Genomic DNA, 20,618 nt, shown 5'->3' with positions numbered 1-20,618 from the left:
CATAAGAATCATTTGAGTGGAATTGACTGGGGAATGCATAACAGCATGTACTACTGTACTATCAATGAATATTATGTAATATGTAAAATTAATAAAATTTAATACGGACTTCAACTGCTCGTGGTGAAAATAATTGAATGCACAGTTATACATAGCATGTATATGCATACATACTCATAGAAGAAGACTATTAATTAAGTTATAGGAAGGTATATACATGTACAGATCACATAATAATATGTGATAAGACAAGTTATTTTTCGATACGGACATGACACTGTGGCCTTGTGGTTATTATACAATATACTTTTTCAGGGAATAGTTTATGTAGAATTTCAGCTTTGGGTGCTGATGGTGGAGTATAATACTTCTTCCTTGAGTCTTAGGGAGGTGTGGTTTGTCTCCTTCTCCGGTTTACAAAACCGGGGTATTTAGTTATACTACAAAGACTCTTCATTTTATAAGTTTGTTCTCGATAAGACTAGTTGCTGGTATTAACACCAGAATTAGGAGGAAATAGAGGATGGATGCGAATTGGCCTACGATTACATAGGGGTGTTCTACGGGTTGGCCGCCGATTCATGTTAGGGTTAGTAAGTCTGCAACTAGGACTCAAAATAGGAATTGGCTAAAGGGTCGGAATATTATGCTTCGTTGTTTAGATGTGTGGAGTATTGGGATTAAGGCTAGAATTAGGATTGAGAGTAATAGGGCTAAGACTCCGCCTAATTTGTTGGGGATTGATCGTAGGATTGCGTATGCAAATAGGAAATATCATTCTGGTTTAATGTGTGCTGGGGTGCTGAGTGGATTTGCTGGAGTGTAGTTGTCTGGGTCTCCAAGCAGGTCGGGTGCGAATAGGGTTAGTATTAGTAGGGTTAAGATTAGTAGTAGGGCGCCTAGAATGTCTTTAACTGTGTAGTAGGGGTGGAATGGGATTTTGTCTATGTCGGATGGGATACCTGTGGGGTTGTTGGATCCTGTTTCGTGGAGGAAAATGAGGTGGACTATTGCTAGTGCTAGAATAATGAAGGGGAGAATAAAGTGGAAGGCGAAAAAGCGTGTTAATGTTGCTTTATCTACAGAGAAGCCGCCTCAGATCCATTCGACTAGGGTAGTACCGATGTATGGGATTGCTGATAAGAGGTTGGTGATGACGGTTGCGCCTCAAAATGATGTCTATAGGTATTTTGGGACCTGAAGCTCACAAAATTTAGAGGCAATCTTTAAGAATAGTAACTCAAATTACATATGGAAAAAGTAGGTGTGGAAATTTCTAATGAAATTCTATTTCTTTAGAATGAGGAAAAATTACAACAGATTAAAAATTTTACAAAACTGACAAATTCCAAAATACCAGAATATCCCAAAAAATAGTATATATTTTCATTAGTTAACTGAATGATGCAACTCTATAACACTTTTTCCCTTTTATTTTTGGTTGCATAATTTTCTACCAGTCTTTCATATGACAACATCATAAAATATTTTTGGTAAGGAGAAAAAGAAATTCATTTTCTCCTCTTGCATTGTTTGTATAAATTTAATTTTTCTTTCTGTTAATTTATATTTTTAAAACATTCTGAAAAAGTTTCAGATAATTGTTTGGAATTTTTCAAATTAGAGAAAACCTTAATTTTTCATAATTATGTTAGGATTTCTGATATTTCAAGTTTTCTTGTATAGGGTCTAACCTTCCTTACTGTTTGAATAGTTGATATTCATTAATCGGTTTGTCAGAGACGAGTGTAGGAGACCCTCTCCCTGAGTTTTATGTTTTTTCTTATCTGATTGGAATCAGCTCCATTTTTATTAGGACTTAATGAGAATGAACTCTGCTGACAATTTCCATGTCTAATAGTTGGAAAATTTTTTTGTAAACTACTTTCTGACTCAACACATTTCAAATCTTGTTTCTGTTCCACTCCTAGATCCTCTTATTTCTAGCAGCCGCAGCATTTGGACACTGAGCTTCTGGATTACAAGATGAAATTTGTTTCTTACTTTGCTAAACGTATTCACTAAGAAATTAAACATGATTTGTCATACTACTTAAAGTCCTGTGTAAAAGAACAGTCAGGCTCGCCATTTTATATCTTTACAAGCTTCAACTTTACTTACTCAATTTGTCTCAACTTTATAAAGTTTATTTATTTTTTCCTAAAAAGATGAAGTTTAAGATAAGTGGCAGGATTAAAATTGTCCTAGGTGGAAATACTAATGGCTTTAAATGAAATGTCCTGTACAAGCATATGCATTAACTCAGATGGGAAATACCATAACAAATTAGATAAGAAATGTTCTTTATTCATTCAGTGAGTCATTCAATTAAGAGCTATTCATTGAGGAACTCATGTGTTAGTTTCTAGTCGGTTGCTGGGAATAAAGTAATAGCATAACAAAATACACACACGTACCCCCCCACCATGATTCTAAGGTATCTAAGAATTTGGGGGGAAGGGGATGGGATTAAAAAAATAATTATATAGGTAATCATTAAATTAAGGGGTTTTTTTTGAATTTTATTTATTTTTTTATACAGCAGGTTCTCATTAGTCATCAATCTCATACACATCAGTGTATACATGTCAATCCCAATCGCCCAATACATCACACCACCACCACCTCCACCCCGCGGCTTTCCCCCCTTGGTGTCCATACGTTTGTTCTCTACATCTGTGTCTCAATTTCTGCCCTGCAAACCGGTTCATCTATACCATTTTTCTAGGTTCCACATGTCTGCGTTAATATTCGATATTTGTTTTTCTCCTTCTGACTTACTTCACTCTGTATGACAGACTCTAGATCCATCCACATCTCTACAAATCACCCAATTTCGTTCCTTTTTATGGCTGAGTAATATCCCATTGTATATATGTACCACAACTTCTTTATCCATTCGTCTGTCGATGGGCATTTAGGTTGCTTCCATGACCTGGCTATTGTAAATAGTGCTGCAATGAACATTGGGGTGCATGTGTCTTTTTGAATTATGGTTTTCTCTGGGTATATGCCCAGCAGTGGGATTGCTGGATCATATGGTAATTCTATTTTTAGTTTTTTAAGGAACCTCCATACCGTTCTCCATAGTGGCTGTATCAATTTACAGTCCCACCAACAGTGCAAGAGGGTTCCCTTTTCTCCACACCCTCTCCAGCATTTGTTGTTTGTAGATTTTCTGATGATGCTCATTCTAACTGGTGTGAGGTGATACCTCATTGTAGTTTTCATTTGCATTTCTCTAATAATTAGTGATGTTGAGCAGCTTTTCACGTGCTTCTTGGCCATCTGTATGTCTTCTTTGGAGAAATGTCTATTTAGGTCTTCTGCCCATTTTTGGATTGGGTGGTTTGTTTTTTTTTTAATATTGAGCTGCACGAGCTGTTTATATATTTTGGAGATTAATCCTTTGTCTGTTGATTCGTTTGCAAATATTTTCCCCCATTCTGAGCATTGTCTTTTCGTCTTGTTTATGGTTTTCTTTGCTGTGCAAAAGCTGTGAAGTTTCATTAGGTCCCATTTCTTTATTTTTGTTTTTATTTCCATTACTCTAGGAGGTGGATCAAAAAAGATTTTGCTGTGATTTAGGTCAAAGAGTGTTCTTCCTATGTTTTCCACTAAGAGTTTTATAGTGTCCGGTCTTATATTTAGATCTCTAATCCATCTTGAGTTTATTTTTGTGTATAGTGTTAGGGGGTGTTCTAATTTCATTCTTTTACATGTAGCTGCCCAGTTTTCCCAGCACCACTTATTGAAGAGACTGTCTTTTCTCCATTGTATATCCTTGCCACCTTTGTCATAGATTACTTGACCATAGGTGCGTGGGTTTATCTCTGGGCTTTCTATCTTGTTCCATTGATCTATGTTTCTGTTTTTGTGCCAGTACCATATTGTCTTGATTACTGTAGCTTTGTAGTATAGTCTGAAGTCAGGGAGTCTGATTCCTCCAGCTCCACTTTTTTCCCTCAAGACTGCTTTGGCTATTCGGGGTCTTTTGTGTCCCCATACAAATTTTAAGAGTTTTTGTTCTAGTTCCGTAAAAAACGCCATTGGTAATTTGATAGGGATTGCATTGAATCTGTGGATTGCTTTGGGTAGTATAGTCATTTTCACAATATTGATACTTCTAATCCAAGAACATGGTATATCTCTCCATCTGTTGGTATCATCTTTAATTTCTTTCATCAGTGTCTTATAGTTTTCTGCATACAGGTCTTTTGTCTCCTTAGGTAGGTTTATTCCTAGGTATTTTATTCTTCTTGTTGCAATGGTAAATGGGAGTGTTTTCTTAATTTCTCTTCCAGATTTTTCATCATTAGTGTATAGGAATGCAAGAGATTTCTGTGCATTAATTTTGTAACCTGCAACTTTACCAAATTCATTGATTAGCTCTAGTAGTTTTCTGGTAGCATCTTTAGGATTCTCTATGTATAGTATCATGTCGCCTGCAAACAGTGACAGTTTTACTTCTTCTTTTCCAATTTGTATTCCTTTTATTTCTTTTTCTTCTCTGATTGCATGGCTAGGACTTCCAAAACTATGTTGAATAATAGTGGTGAGAGTGGACATCCTTGTGTTTTTCCTGATCTCAGAGGAAATGCTTTCAGTTTTTCACCATTGAGAATGATGTTTGCTGTGGGTCTGTCGTATATGGCCTTGATTATGTTGAAGTAAGTTCCCTCTCTGCCCACTTTCTGGAGACTTGTTTTCATAAATGGGTGTTGAATTTTGTCAAAAGGTTTTTCTGCATCTTTTGAGATGATCATATGGTTTTTCTCCTTCAGTTTGTTAATATGGTGTATCACATTGTTTGATTAATAAATTCCATGAAAGAGAGTGTAGAGTTTGCATGCTAATACATTTGGTTAAAGTAAATGTCTTTTTCATATATCTTTCTTTATACACTACAGAATAGTTACTAAATTTACAAAGTTTCTGCTTATTACCACCTATATTGTGAATACACGGTGTATTCTGAGTAGCATATAGTGAGTAGAAATTAATTATTCTTTCTAATCTACACTTGAGTAATTTTTCCACAATTCATTTTTAATTGGATTCTTATATTCAGGATTGAGACAGGAGTGAAATTGATAGACCTCAGAATTTTACCATCTTTAGCCATTTTATCTTAAATGATTTTAAGAAAGAATTTCCACTTTTAACTGCTACCAACACAGAGTTAAGGACCAAGAAAGTGAGGTTTACCTCAGATTGAAGGAGCTTTAACTGATTTGAAATATGGTAAAAGGAGAATGGTAGAGTTAAAGACGCGAATAACAGAGAGAGAGAAGGTGGTGCTCTGTAGATGAAAAATCATTGCCTGACCTTTTGGAAAAACTTTCATACCTCACTCCTGGGGATGAAGGCACATTCCATGCAATCCTGAACCTGCTCCCCAGGTGTTAGTACACACACTGTGCCCCTCATTTTTCAGGATACCAGGCTGCCTGACCTGTACCATTTTGGCTTATATTCTCACCGCTACTCCACTCAGCTTCATTGTTATTGGCTTGACTCTAGCTTGCCTTCTTTGCTATTATCTTCTATTTTGCATTCTGTTTTCTTAGAGTCTTCTATGCTTTCCAAGATAAAAATTAGTTTATATCCATATCCGTCCACCAAAGAAGGAAAGTTGGAGGACCACTCCCCCTTTTTTTTTCTCAGCTGAAAGGAGAGCATGACTACACAGTGGGATTTCTTAATGGGAGCCTTTCCTAAGTATCTAAGTGTAGAGAGCCATCTACCTGAACAAGGATAGGGAAAATTTCAACATTCAGACTTTCTTTGAGGATGAAAGGCACTCCTATCAACTTTAACCCAGAACAGTCTTATGTCCGTAGCAGACTTTATTTTTACATGCAAAAAATGATTTAAGCACCAAAGCTGTATCCTACATGTCTGCTAAACTTCCAGTGATGGAAATGAGTTGCTCAAGAATGGCAGTCACAACATGATATTCAGGGACTGTCTCTGGCTGGTGCAATTTATAGCCATTTTTCAGGGACTGGCTTGGTTGTTGCAATTTATAACCATTTTCCCTCCCATTAGAGTTGTAGGCAAATCTAGCTCTATAAACTTTGACATCAGTTAGTCAAGCAGACAGGAGAAAAGTGACAAAAGGAAGGTTTAAAGCTAATTTTGAAATAGTTCTGTGACACTGGCTCATGAATAAAACGTAAAACAAATTATATGGGTGAGTATATACAGATTTAAAAGCAAGATACCAGAGAGTTCAGGAAGAAAGATCCCTGGCAAGACCAGAGAGCCAACAAATGTAATGCAATTTAAGTCACTGGAATAAGACAGTGGAATAACTCACGTCTCATTATCAGAAATATCTGGTGAGCTACTTAAATGTAAATGACTGTTCCTCATCTCAGAATTTCAGAAAAAAAAATCTCTGGGGACAGACCCCCAGTGTCTACTTTTCCAGAAAATCACTCAGGTAACCTTTATGTAAATTAAAATTTGGGAAGCCTTTGACCTTCTGTGATATTCTCTTTCTTCTAACTATTTTCAGTAAACTACTAGAGAAGGGGTCCTTTATGGAATCGTGTAATATAGGGGACATGATTGGTATCAAGGCACTGAGTGCTTTATGGGTTCCTCAGTGAAAGTATTAAAAAGAGGCTGGGGTTGCTAGTGGCAACTGTGGCTTCAGGCTTCGAGTACCATGCACATATGCGGAGAGTGATAGATAAGGTCTGCCATTAAAACTACAGCCACAAAGAACAAATTATGTAAACATGAAAAACAAAATAGGAAAAAAACCTACTACCTTGAGTTGATAATAGAAAAAATATGGTTTATATATAAGACTATTAAATCTTCAGTGGGAGAACACAGGAAGAAGCACAGTAAGTTTTGGATACTCTAAAAATGCTCTTTCTGTAAGATAAGGGTAACAGGATGTTGTTGAAGACATTTAAATTGATGCCAGAATTGTTGATCATGAAAAAATATGAGTAGCCCATGTACAACAATGTCATTACAGTATGACAATACCCCTGGATGTCAGCCAAAATGGAGGTAATTTTCTGAAAAGAGCTCAGTCCTGAACTTAATCCAAAAGGCATCCATTCATAACAAAGTACTTTCAAGAAGGGAAAAGGCTAAGCCAGATAAAGTCTGGATGATATATTTTCGTTATAAAAACAAACAGCACACCATTCATTTAGAACTAATTTTAAACATACCTAAATAAAACTATTTAGAATATCTGCAATTACAAAACAAGTGTAATGTTTGCTTGTTTGAATGTAAGAAGTTTTTTAAGAGACAAAGAAAGAGCATAACACAGGGAAGACCCTGAAACAGCAAGTTCTACTGAATTTACAGGTGAGCTGATTTAAAATTCAATCCCGCTTCTCCGCTTCCACAAACCTATAGCAATGTTAAAACCCAAACACTGGTCCCAATAAGGAAATGAGATTGATTATTCATACCCAGTTTAAATCTTTCTAGTCCTGAGAGAAATCATTGTGAAGAATAAAAATCACAGAGAGTAGGAAAGAAATAACGAGGTCATGAATTTTTACTTCGGAAAGTTTTATCTGGCAGCGAAGTTGAAGAAGAGTTAATACTAGTCCTCCATTTCAAAGAATCAAAGAATTAATCCATATCTACTAGAATGTTGAAATATTTAAACATTCATTGATGCTATTCTATCATTAATCCATTCATACATGACATTAACTGAATGACTTCTAAGGGCCAGGGACTATACTGGGGATAAAGGGAAACATGAAATCTAGGGAAAGAAAGAGTCAATATTAAGTCAGTATGATAAGATATACGAAAATGTACAAAAATTTTATTGTGCAGGGTTGTGTATGTGTTTTGATACATTATTAGTTATAAATGTGTATGTGTGTAGATACATAAAATATATAATGAATTAATACACAATAAAATTATAACAAATAAAAGTATTAATAATTAAGTAAATAAGAAAAATATTTTTTTTTCATGGAACCATATAAGAACTGCTTCTGGGAGGTAGTGATTAAGATACACAGAATAAAATAAAAATTAATCAGGGGATAGGTTGTTAAGTGGAGGCTTTCCACACAGTGTACAAGACACACACAAAGGAACAAATACTGAGAGGTTAAAGGAATTTGATATTGTAAGGGCAGAAGTTGGGGCTTCGGAGGCAATGAGATTAGGTACATAATAGAACATTTAGCCTATGGAATTTGAAGTTTATCTTATATATTTTTATCCATTATATCTTGAACAAAGTACAGTAATCAAAATATGGCACTTAATAAATGACAATATTATTTCCACAATTACTACTACTACTACTACTACTATTCCATTTCATTATAATTAAGAGTTCTCATCCTAGTGGGAGTAAAAGGGAAATGAGAAGAGAAAGAGAAAATACTCTGAGATGAATGAAAACAAAAAGACAACATACCAAACTTATGGAATGTAGCTAAAGTAGTAATTAGAGGAAATGTTATAGCTATAAACATCTATATTAAAAAAGAAGAAAGGTCTCAAATCAGTAACATAAGCTTCCAAGGACAAACTAAACCTAAAGTTAACAGAGGGAAAGAATAAAAAGGCTGGAGGAAGGAGATGAAATAGAGAATGGAAAAATAATAGAGAAATCAACAACAACAAAAAGTTTTCTTTGAAAAGACCTGCAAAATTGACAAAGCTTTAGCTATACTGACCAAGAAAAAAAGGGAGAAGACTCAAATTACTAAAGTCAAGACTGAAAGAGGGGACACTACTATGAACCTCACAGAAATAAAAATCATTATGAGTATACTATGAACAATTGTATTCGAACATATTAGATCACTAACGAATAAATTCTCAGAAAAACATAAGCTACAGAAACTGACTCAAGAAGAAATAGAAAATCTGAATAGACTTTTAAAAATTAATTTTTTTATTAATAATCAAAAAAGCTACCAAAAAGAAAAGCCTAGGCCTATGTAGCTTTACTGGTATATTCTACCAAATGGTTAAAGAAAAATTAATACAACTATTCACAAATTCTACTAAAATATAGCAGAGAGGGAATACTTCTCAACTCATTCTATGAGGCCAGTTTTACTCTGATTCCAAAACCAGACAAACACATCACAAGAAAACTCTGGACGAATATCTCTGTGAAGATAGACACAAAAATCTTCACCAAAATATAAGCAAACCATATCCAGCAATATATAAAAAGTATTATATACATGATAAAATGAGATTGACCCAAAGAATTCAAGGATAGTGGATCACTCAAAAAGCAATCAGTATAATACATTATATTAACAGAATAAAAGACAAAATCCACATGATCTCAAAAAGAAGAGACGTAATTCATTGAATGTTAACAATATGTCAGGTATTGCTAGACACTTTCAAAAATGCACTGCCACAATAAATCCTCACATATTTCTTAGGCATCCATGGTTAACATGACATTAACTTTGCCGAAAATGGAGGAAGCTTTGTTTCACTTTCCCAAACTTGAGAAAGGCAAGAGCTAATCTGGATTTAAGATTGGTGGTTTTCCAACCGAAACCACCCCTTAACTTGACCTTTATGTGTTCACTCTGTTATCTCTAATGAGATAAAAAGGGGCATAACCAAAAGCAGCTCAGACTCTAATCCTAACAGATTCCATCAGAAGAATGAACGTTTTTGTGCTTAAGTGATGCAATATAAAAAGACTTGGACAGGAATGACATAAACATATATGTATATGTATAGCTGATTCACTTTGTTATAAAGCAGAAACTAACACACCATTGTAAAGCAATTATACTCCAATAAAGATGTTAAAAAAAAAAAAAAAAAGACTTAGAGAGGAATGAAGGAAGCCAGTTGGCATTGCGTAGCTTGGGGAAAGTTGCTTAAGCCTCCTGAATCCTCGGTTTCTCCCTCTGTAAACAGGAGCTCACGATGTATGCACTGCCTGACTCATTTGGTTACCATGAGGATCACATGGATTTGGATTGATGTTTATGAAAACCCTCTGTCAGTATAAAAATTTTCACATATTAGATAACTTTTAAAAATGATCAGATAGCAAGAAGGAAACTTTCCATTTGTGAGTATTTGGGATTTTTATAACTTATCTTCGTGGAAAATTTACATATTTGTTTAAGAACACAACTTTATTGACTTTTTTTTGTTTAAAAAAGCATACCTTCCCAACTTAGACTGAATGGAGAAACTGACATAAGAGAGAACTAAATTTCTTTGCCGATAAAGTAATAGGAATTTTTAGAGAAGGAAATTGGGCCTCTGAGTTGAAGGAGAATAAATGAAAAAAAAAAATTCTAAAAGGAGAGGGTGTATGGTGGTGGGCTGGATTTTAAGGAAACAGATGGCCAGTAAGAAATTCTCTATGATAGGTAAATTCTAATGATCTTAGGACCAGTGATGACTGCCATCAGGTTTTAAATTTATTTTCTTTCTTAGGGTATAATTAACATCCATTAATCTCAAATATTTAGGAAATATCTGTGACATACAATAGCTTTGCATTCATTATTGGTTCTTTGTTAAATTACATGGTGAAAGGATTATGTTTACGTTTTGGGACAGAATTATCACAAGCAGTGTGAATATCAAGGACTGATGATAATAGGATTCTATAATGATTAAAAGAATCCTTAGGGTTTGGGTTCAGAGCAAGACTTTATCGGAGCCTCCTAGAAAAATACAAGGACTCGCAGCTCCAGAAGAGTACTGGCAGGTATCTCTAAGAAGGTGTTGGGTTTATGTGAAATGGGAACCAAGGCGTTAAGGAAGAGATGATACCAAGAGTTTGGATGACTCAGAGACATTACACTACATTAACAAAAGTTAATCTCATAAGACCGAAACAAATAATCTATGAAATAGAGATTAACACAAAACTAAGCATTAACATTTATCACTGAAATTCAAATGGAATGACTTTCTTTTAATATTATCATCATGATAACTATATTTTTTATAAAGTCAGATGCACCATGCAGCCATATAATTTGTCTACCTACATAGGAGATGTTTTCAAGTTAATAACCATTCAATGCAACACCTTTATTGAAAAAGGCAAGTCTCTATTTACAGAATCAAGAGCCAGCAATCGCATTTATGGCATATGGTATTCAGTCACTTACAGGAATGACTTGGATATATTGTGGGTTCAATTCCAGATCACCACAATAAAGTGAATAACACAATAAGGCAAGCCACATGAATTCTTTTGGTTTCCAGTGAATATAAAATTATGTTTATACTATATGGTAGTCTATTAAGTGTGCAACAGGATTATGTCTTAAAAAAAACAAGGTACATGTCTTAATTAAAAAATACTTTGTTTCTAAAACATGCTAACCATCATCTGAGACTTCGGTGAGTCACAGCAGTAACATTAAAGATCACTGAACACAGATCACCATAACAAATATAATAATAATGAAAAAATTTGAAATATTGTAAGAATTACCAAAATGTGACACAGAGACACAAAGTGAGCAACTGCTGTTGGAAAAATGGCGCCAATAGACTTGCTCAACCCATGGTTGCCAAAAACCTTCAGTTTGTAAAAAATGCAGTATCTGTGCAGTAAAGCAAAGCACAATAAAACAAGGTATGCTTGTATACCTAAGTATTTATTACTTTTTGCACATATAGTTGGTAGCTGGCAACTCACATTGCTTTATGGAAGTTTGTGTGGCCACCTTCTCGTCTCTATTTCTGCCCATCACCCACTCTCATCCCCCAAGACGGTATTATTCGTCTATCCTGGTTTGTACCAATAGAGTCCTTTTGTGGGTACATTCATATTCTAATCAGCCTAAAAGTGTTTCCATATGATTTAAGTCAGCAATGATGAAATACAAGAATTAGGAGATAAATAAGATATAAAAATAAAAGATGAAAGAAAGCATGGTTGAGCATGATTATCAATTAATTCAGTTTTTTCTTTTATATCTGAAATATTTGTGGGGGGGGGAATGAAGCAATTGGCATTAACATACCAAGTTTAAGTCAGGGATTTTGTTGTCATTTAATCTTCATAAAGCGTTTGAGAGATGGCATAATTAGCCCCATTTGAAGAACAAATCTACTGAGTTTCAGAGAGATTTGGTTACTTCAGAAAGTTTACATACCAAATTAAAGAAGGATATAATGTTCAAATTTTTATCTGATTTCAAAAACCTTGTTCATTTTTCGGGAGCATAAAACAAGTCTCCAACTCCTACACTCCTTGGAAGATATACACCAGGCAGCTACTTTATGCAGCAGTAAAATTTCAAATTTAATGTACTTGTAATGATTGTAAATATATTTTAAATCCATAAAAATATAACCTATCGTTTCAGAGACATTTTGAGGAACAAATTTGTATTTGTGTGATATGAGAGGACAGACGAAAAGGAATAAATCTACCTTCTTTTAAAACAATCAATACCTTATGTAATGTGCATTATGTATACATTTAATTATTACTGACAGAACAGTCTCTTTAGAAGATGAAAATTGTAATAATTTTGATAATAGACAATTCTAGAACCTAAAATATATAAACATTTTAATTATATATATATACATATCTAAAACATGCAATTGTTTGAATGTATAAGACATAAACAAAATACTCTCCTTTCCAAAAATCTCATACAGGGAGATGAATCTTGAATTCTTTACTACCATCAGGGTCCATCCTTATTTCTACAGTCTACCGTCTGGGCTACTGCGACATCTCATTGAGTCATTATTCTGGGACAGACATGTTACCAAGCTTATTATGTTCTTTAACCTTAAATAGTTTTGTTTTGTTTGGCTCTTGCCTTGATTTGGGGAAAAAGATATTTCGCTCCATGAGGTACATTTCTAAAGGATGTTCCAGAAATAGACGAAAGAAGCAAATTATTTGCATGAACCGTTTCAACTGAGAAAATAATGTGCTCCTGCAGCCTGCTTCTCTTGCCTTACCTCCCATACTGGAGGACGTTGAAAGAGCCCCATGCCACTCACAGAATCCTCATAGAAAGATTTTCAGACCTAAACAGAGGGCTCATTTCCTCAATTTAACAAGCAGTACCTAGAAATACCACGCATGCCATCTGATGATTACAATACAAATGAACAGGTAAAGATTCTTTAAACTTAAATATACGTCAGACATTTTTTTCTGGTTTATTGGGTTTGTTTCATTGATTATTTAGGAAACTTCAACATAAAATATTTTTACCTAGGATTCCTGAGTTTTGTTAACAAAATTAGTAGAACAATCCTAAAAATTGTGTCAATACTTTCACAGTTCAAACAAGTTTTAGATACTAAGTAGCAAATGATCATTTTTTCCCAGCTTAGCGCTTTTGTATAATGGTGTGTGTGTGTGTCTTTCTGTGTGACTATGTACACATCTGCGAACATTCTAATGTCTCCAGCATGGATTTCAGTATCTTACTTTTTACAGCTGGAACATGGCTGGCACTTAGGAAAGCGTTGATTTACTTTTGCATGTCAAATATGGAAATATAGCTTTTCCCTCACACAGTGACTAATGAGCTTGTCAGTAGAATGGTGTTTTACACAGTTTCATGCAACAAAGTACTAGTGGCTACTTTTTATTCTATACCCAAAGCAGCAAAACATGGCAAGCAGAAGCAAAATGTCAAATGTAATCTATCATGACTCAATTACATGTGACAAGAAACATAAAAGGAAAGAAATATAGTATTAGATAAATCAAAAAGAGCACATTAGATAATGGAAAGATTTTATTTATTTCTCATAATGCATTACTTGCCAGCAATAAACAACTATAGCTAGTCAATTTCCCTACACCGTAATTAAGATACATGCAAATACTATCCTCTTCTCCATCTGCTTCTCTTTAAATATGATAAGCAAAGTACAATATCTGTAAATTTGCCACTAATTCTTTCAAATAAGCTAGCAATGGGAAGAGACTAGTCAACATTCATTACAAGAAACATCTGAGATGAGTAGTTTCAATATCAGCTTGTCAATAAAGTGTGAAGAATCAACATCGTTACAATTTCCTAGAGCCAGTAGTGGCAATTTTCAGACAAAAAAAAAAAAAAAAAAAGGTTCATTAGCCAGGCATCTGAGAGGAAATTGAACATACAAATCTCAGTCAATATTTTCATGATGAGTTAGGATGCAACCATCATAAAATAACCCACTAAGACATTTTGGATTCAGGTATTTCCAAAGCTGACACAGAATCCAATGAATAGCGGGCTTCTGGAAGGCTTTGACAATATTTCTTCTGGCAACAATACCTAGTATCAAATGTAAGTTACTTTACTCAGACTTCCTGTAGCAAAGCACCTCTGTGATGCGGTTACAAACATGCAGGCAGTCACTTGTCAGGCATCACAGAATTGGTGGAACATCTGAAGCCTAGAGCTGCAATCTCCAGTAAGATAGCCACCAGCCACATCTGGCTGTTTAAATTCAAGTTTAAAAATTACTGAAAATTAAATAAAAATGAAAATGTTGGTTCCTCAGTAGTTTCTCACAGGATCTTTTAAGTGTGGAAAGCACACCTTTGGAAATATTTAGTGAACTGTATGACCGCTCGTAAGAAAGAGCAAGGATAAGCAGGCTGGGTATTCTGAGAAAAGTGCAAGCCCAGCATTGCACAAGGCAGGTCTAGTTACAGGGGACCCTGGAGAGGGACATTCCTAACAAACACTGCATACCCCTGCCTACCCAGGAGTGGGAATCCTAGCCCTATCTCATACCCTAAAGCCCTGCCCCACAGAAAAAAATTCCCCAAAATTCAGTCTCCTGGCTCTCTGAAGCCGTGTTCAGAATAGCTGGGGAATCCTGCTATGCTATTCTCCACCTCCTTAGGTGAATCACTTTTTCATACCCTCTTGATATGATGTGTGTTGACATCTGAACCAAAGTTATTTTTTTCAGGAGGGCTACAAGAGATAGTGTTGGTACTAGAAATGATTAATCCAGGAACAGGTTTAGATACAATTTATCATCTCTAAATAGGCCGACTTTAAAAGAGACACCACATATTTGATTCATTCAGAAATTTCTGTTTAGAACCATGAAGGATAGTTCACTCTACATGACCTAATTTAGTAGACACATTTGATAAGGAGACACCCTCACGACAATTAGGTTATAGAGCCACAAAAGGGGACTTGAAATTTCATTTATGCAGACTCCTGTCACTGAATGTTGTCATATGTATAATAATTACAGAGAATGTACTCAGCCCACGATTGCCAATAATGGAAATGATCTAACTACCTTTCCTCGTCTCTTCTGTTTTTCTGACACCTAACATCAATCACATGGGTTTAATCCCATTTCCTCCTGTAATATTGTCAAAAGAAATATAGAACAGCAATATCCCATAATAACTCTTCATGTACTTTAAGGGTAAGTCTAGGAAATAAATACCCCCGTCTACCATCCCCAGCCCCAGGTACCAACTATATCTCTTTTTATACTATATGTCCAATTCCTGGTTACCATGTCATTAGCCATTTAAATATATTGTCTCTGGAATTTTTTTTCCAGGTCCTTTTTATCTCTTGTGAAATAGAGATTTTACAGTTAGGCACTATGTCTCAATAACTTAGTGTTAGTGAAAATTAAATAACAGTTTCCATATTAATACCACTCAGACTCACGTAATAGTTATAGCAATATTTTTTGGCTCTTTTGTTTGTATCAGACAGTCTTCTAAATACCCACATCTTGTTGCCATGTTTTTGGACTTTCCATTCCTCTCTTGTCCTTATTATACGCTACAATTACGGACATAAAGATACTTTTTTGTGTTTAAGGAAACTTCTTTTTTCTTTTCTCCTATCACCATAAGTAACCGTTCTTTCCCTGTTGTTTTTTACACAGAAGGATGCACCACTCAGCTCTGTCCGGTTCAGCCTTCACTAATGTTTCAGGGAGGGTAAAAGCCCCTGGAATGTCTGGACACGTAGGAGAGGCTATATGGGAAACGGCAGAGGTAGGAATTGCTGGTTAAAGCAAGTAGTCGCTACTCTAGCTTTGCACCTGTGTCCTTGTTCCAATTCAGTTGGCATTGTTGCCTTTTAAAAATTACCAAAGATATTACTATTCTACACACATTTTATTTAGATTCCATACTGATTATAATCAGGCTGTTGGGGATTCCTGGAAAGGAAATCCTCTCAAATCATTCAGTTTTAAAGGGGCATTTTGTAGGATACCAGCCTCATGAGAATCCAGGCAAAACTGCATAAGCAAAGGTGAGAAAAAGGCCAGGAACTGCCAGCCCCAGGGCACGCTCACATTTGTAGCTTCCTTTCTTCACTCCAGTGAAGCCCTTCTCCTCCTACTCACCCTGCTAACTTTTCTCTCTACCCTGCAGCGTTGGTTTCCGGTGGTTGTTTTTAGTCATTTATCTTGCACATGACTCAGAATGGCCACCCCGGCCTCAAAATCTAAACTATACCCCCAGCCTAGCTGTTGCCACAACTGCAGAAGTTCTGCAGCTCCTATTTCAGATTTTGACTGGTCAGAATTTTTTATAAGCCACGTCACAAATCACATATATTTCCAGATCTAAGAAAATGTGCCCAAACCCAATCCAATCATCTATTTGTGTAGTGTGGGGAGAAATGGAATAGAGAAGCAAAAAAATGTCCTAGCTGAGACTTTCTATGATGGTTAAATGCAAATAAATTTTAGAGAGATAAATGATACCAACACTCAGGTAAATAAGATGTGTGGTGATATGAAAAGAGAAACAAGCAATAAAATATAGACAATGACTGCCTAAGATAAGGTTAGCCTTGGTTTAATCTTAATCAAGATGACTGTAGTTATCTAGATCTCTGTATCTAAAAACAATAAAAAGAGTAAATGAGAAATAATCATTTTTAGATCTGGAGGGTAAGACATACCAAGAAGGAATAGAGAAGTTTAAAAGGGATAACCAGTATTTACACTGGCACATATGGCCTGAAGAAAAGTGCTTTGCAGCAGATAATACAAAGACAAGCTACAGATTGTGTATAATCTCATAGAATTTAAGGTCTCAATAAAAAAATCAATAACCCGAGTATCAATTCTGAATGAACCATTACCAAACACCTAGTGACCTGAAGTGATTAGGATTCTTCCAGGTGACTAGGTTTTAGGGTTTCTGATGAGCACAAAATATCACAAGAGGCCACTTTGTGCTGGGGCATGATATATTATTTCTAAAAGCATATTAGATGAATTTTCCAATGTGACTATGAGCATATTTTATATGCTGTAATAAGATAGTTGATAATACTGCCACATCACAGAAATGCAAAGTCAAATAATAGACTTCAAGAAAAATCCCTAAATAAACATTAATCGTACTGTATTTGCATTATATGAAATGAAAATAATAGCAATCCAATCCCAGAAATGCCTGTGTAGAGATGACTTTTATAAATATACATTCCTCAGCTCCCTAACTGTAACGACTTTTGATCTTGATGTCTTATTTAGCATTGTGACAGAACTGGTTATATAAAGAGCACATCTGAACTTACTTTTTCCTGCAGGTAAAGTTGCTGCTATTTGCAGAGCTTCATCTTGGCCACCTGGTTCACCATTTCCAATCATTTTATTCATATACATATTTCAAAGAAGGCTTTCTATTTGGAAGTCATTACTGTGAACTATGTTTTCTTTAGAAGCTCAAAAATCTCATAAAAATCTTGATCTATATGGATGAGTACCTTCCATTAAAAAGTTACATGTAGTTTGCCATTTTCCTAATATCCCAGGCAACAGTGCAAAAATTGTAACAAGAAGCAATTACATAATTGTCTTACATTAGAACAAATCAAAAAAAACCCCCAAAACTTCTGATAAATAAATAAAGCTAAGTTTTACTGTCATCTCTTAAAATAAAGCAAGACATAACAAGCTTTGGTACATTTTGGACCTGAATGTGAAATTATTCAATAATTACACAAAACAAATAACTTTATCTTTAAATGAATATATATTCATGTATGTATGAATATATATATAGAGAGAGAGAGAGTAAATTACGTGTGAAAATTGCAAGATATTTTAATGCAGTATTTTGGGTTTAATAACACGAGAATTTAAAGGATATATTGAGAAAAATATTTTTAAATGAAACTTCATCATTTTGAGGTAATCGTAGATTCATATGCAGTTGAAATATGTAATATTCTTTATCTAATTTTGCTCAGTGGTATCATCTTGCAAAACCAAGGTACAATAGCACATATGACATATTGGAATTGACATAGTCAAGGCACAGAACATTTCCATCACCACAAGGCCTTTTATAGCCTTTTATATCCTGTTGTCCTCTTACAGCCCCTCTTCACACCTGCCCTCGTTCCTCCTCACCCCGGCAACCACTAATCTGTTCTCCGTCTCCATAATGTTGTCATTTTGAAACTGTTATATATCTGGGATTGTACAGTATATAACCTTTAGGATTTTCCAATGAGCAGTGTTCTCAGCAGGTTCACAGGGGTTCCTGTGTGCTGCTGGGTAATGCCCACAGTGCGGATGCACCGCGGTTTAACCAATCACTAGTGGAAGACCTCTATGTTGTTACCTCCTTTTGAAGATATATATAAAGCTGCTATAAACATTCGTATACAAGCTTTTTAATAATCTTAAGTATTAGGTTCTCTGGAATAAATTCTCAAGACTGTATACTTGTCATACGGTAGCTATATGTTTATTTTGTTTTTTAGGAGCTGTCAAAGTCTTTCCGGAGCGGACGCACAATGTTGAATCCCCACCAGCAACACATGAGGGACCACGTTCTCCGCATCCTTGTCGGCACTTAGCGTTGTCACTCTTTTTAGTTTAGCCATTCTGATCTGTGGCGTGGAACCTTGTTGTGGTTTTAATTTGCATATTCCTAGTGCCTAATGATATTGAACATCTTTTCATGTGCTTATTTGCCATCTGTATATTCTGTTCAGTAAATGTCTGTTCATGTCTTTTGCTCTTTTTTGAATTGAATTGCTTGATTTTACTGTTGAGTTTTGATGGTTCTTTATACATTCTAGATACTAGTCCTTCAGTAGATATACGGTTTAAACATATTTTCCCCTACTCTGTAGCTTTTGTTCTCATCCTTTTAATTGGATCTTTCACAGAATAAAGTTTTAAACTTTGATGAAGTCTAATTTATCAATTTTTCCTTTCATGGTTTGTGATTTTAGTGTCCAGTCTAAGATCTGTTTACCTAACCGTAGATTCCAAAGATTTTCTATGTTTCTTTATTCCTAAAAGTTTTATAGTTCTATGTTTATGAATTCTTTTTGCTAATATTTGCTTAAGGAATTTTAAGTCTATGTTCATCAGGAATAGTGTTCTGTTAGTTTGTATTTGTAGTCATTATCTAGTTTTGATATTAGTGGAATACTAGCTTCATTCATTAATTAGGAAACTTCCACTCCTCTTCTATCTTCTGTAAGAGATTAAGTGGAGTGCATGTTAATTCTTCTGTAAACATTTGGTAGAATTCTCCAGTGAAAACACTTGGATTGGAGATTTATTTCTAGGGAAGTTTTAAAATTATTAATTCATTTTCCTTAGTAGTTTTAGAACAACTCTGTTTCTAGTTTTTAACAGAGGCTGTGAAAATTTTCTTACTACAGCCATTTTTATTGTTAAATATTTACAGGAGAGAATATTCTTCCTTCTATTAATAGATATCCTCTTTAAATGGTACTGTATAAGAAATAAATTTTAAAATGCAGTGGTGTAATAAAATGCCATCACCCTTGAGAGACTGCTTGCCCTCTTTCTGGAGGAGAGTTATGGAATGTGTGCCATCACTAATTTTGATATGGCTGTCAGGAAGCTCAGGGCCATATTTAATCCTCAATTACAGCAACATGTTTGCCCTTATGGTGAACAAAATGACTTCTTATTTCTTTCCTTCCAAGTCATTTTTAAATTCGCATCCCAATTTTTTTTTTTTTTATATGTCATGACTGGGCTCAGATCCCTTTTGGAAAGGAGAGAAATCATAAACAGATTATTTAATGAGGCAGATGCAAAGATGCTTTACTTAGGCCCCTCTCAAAAAATAACTTATACCAGGCTGTGAGTAGGAATGTGCTTTATCCTGATGTGATTGTGGGTATTAGCCCATGACCTTGGGATCTACTATGCTTATCACATACCACACCACCCAGAAGCTGCCAGTTGGATAAAGCATGGGAAAGGCCTGATTGAAGGCAAGCTCAGAGGCAATGCCATGAGAGAATGAGTCACTATCCTCTAGGAAATGGTATGCATATTGAATCAGAGACTTTGTATGGAATCGTCTTGTCAGAGGAAGAATGCATGGGTTTGAGGACATGGGGTTAAGGAGGAGTGGCCCCGCTTATTATCACTCTCAGTGACCGAATTTGCAATCCCCACGCCTACAGTTATAAGTGATTCAAGCACAGAGCATGTGGTCCACACAGAAGACACTCTCCCCTGAAGGGCACAGCGCTGGTTCAACTGAACAACCTACGGCTTTTACCTGACACTTTGAGAGCACCAGGTAGTCCTCCCAACAAACCTTCTGTACTCTTAACTCCAACTCAGTGTCTGCTTCCCAGAGAGTCTCTCTGGCAATACTTAACCTG

The 20,618-nt window shown here is 35.3% G+C and overlaps 1 pseudogene; it reads right to left on the bottom strand.

The window, feature by feature from the left end:
* Positions 1 to 450: 450 nt before the first annotated feature.
* The window catches only part of LOC132356725 (cytochrome b-like), a 146,884-nt pseudogene continuing 126,716 nt past the window's right edge, over positions 451 to 20,618 (bottom strand).

Source organism: Balaenoptera ricei, chromosome 21 (genome assembly GCF_028023285.1).
Source record: "Balaenoptera ricei isolate mBalRic1 chromosome 21, mBalRic1.hap2, whole genome shotgun sequence".
Taxonomy (NCBI): domain Eukaryota; kingdom Metazoa; phylum Chordata; class Mammalia; order Artiodactyla; family Balaenopteridae; genus Balaenoptera; species Balaenoptera ricei.
This window is presented reverse-complemented; position numbering and strand designations above follow the sequence as displayed.